Genomic DNA, 1,410 nt, shown 5'->3' with positions numbered 1-1,410 from the left:
TATCGATAGTTTGCATCTTTCTGTGTATTAGTACAATAGGTAATATGTAATAACCGGATGGGGTAAACTTGTCTGGGGTACCCAGTAATCTCACAGCATCAGCTCCAAACAGTCCGTCTGATCAACAAGCATCCTCTCCACACTGTCGGGCGCCCTCTACCAGCTGATTGAAGGACTACCCTGGGGAGGCCCAGTCTACTGCTGTCACATTTCCGGCAAACTGTATAAGAAAGGACCCAATTCCCCAGTGCCCCACAAAGTCACCCACAGGGGCCTTGGCCTGAGCAGTGCATGGCCTCTCAGGCCGTCAAAGCTGCCAGAGTCAGACAAACAGCAGTCAGGGTGAGTGCAAGGGGGGTGTAGCTGAGGGCCGTCTGGGGACCCACATTCCCAGTTCTGGAGATTCAACCGCTTACTTCCCATGAGCGAGCCATACCCGTCACATCACCAAAATCTTTCCACATAAACCTGTGTTGTTCTGAAGTGAGTTGGGTTGTCACTCTTGATCAGAAAGTGTCACACAAATGTCCCATGGTAATCCAGCTTCTTCCATCCCAGCAGCCAAGGCCGTGGTCCCGAGCCCCCATCAGCAGAGGAGGTGCAATGTTCCCTGGGGCATCACCTCCCTCCCTTTCCTGGGCAAATTTATAGATTAACAAATACCTGCCTTATTACTTAACCTCGATAAACCCAGATCTGTCATCTGTAAAGGAGTTGTTCTAAAGATCAAATAAGACAATAGATCATGGTTTAGTCCACCGTCTGGCACAAGATAAGCATTTGGTACACAGTGGTGGTCTTGCTGCTGGTATTGATGGTGGAGATATTATTGTCACTTCTGGATTCTGCAGAAAGCAGTCTTTTTGACATCCTTTTTTTTAACCAGCCCACTAGAAGCAGTGTGACCAGGGCAGAGCAGAGCAATCTTTGGGTCCACCAAGGTCTTCCCACAATAAGGACTGTCAATCTTGTCCCCTACCTCTGCTTCATGCAACATTGGTACAACTAAATTTTTGAGCTTGTTGAAAATTTGGTTTTGGTCTGGTTTCTAAGATTTGCTTTTCTCAAAAGATTTGCCAGGGCCCAAGAGGGGGCAAATGTAAGGAAGAAAGAAAGAAGGAAGGAAGGGTGGGAGGGAGGGAGGGAGGAAGGAAAGCCATGGGGTGAGGGCAAGCACATCCGTCCCTAACACTAGCTTAAGGAGAGCAGAGCTGATTAACAAATAGCGCTTGTGAAATCCCAGGGGCCTGGGGCAGATCACGTCAGGCTCGGTCTTTCAAAATATTATTTTCTTTTTGTAAATAAAAGTTACAAATGCTTAGTGTAGGAAAATTTTTAAATAAAATAATCAAGAACATAAAACTCAAACCTAATCTTACCTGCAGAGATCCTCAGTCACCATTTTACAAT

Source organism: Aethalodelphis obliquidens, unplaced genomic scaffold (genome assembly GCF_003676395.1).
Source record: "Aethalodelphis obliquidens isolate GAN/ISIS:26980383/991018 unplaced genomic scaffold, ASM367639v1 scaffold11, whole genome shotgun sequence".
NCBI lineage: Eukaryota > Metazoa > Chordata > Mammalia > Artiodactyla > Delphinidae > Aethalodelphis > Aethalodelphis obliquidens.
The sequence above is the reverse complement of the archived record's forward strand: the minus strand, read 5'-3'. Positions refer to the sequence as shown.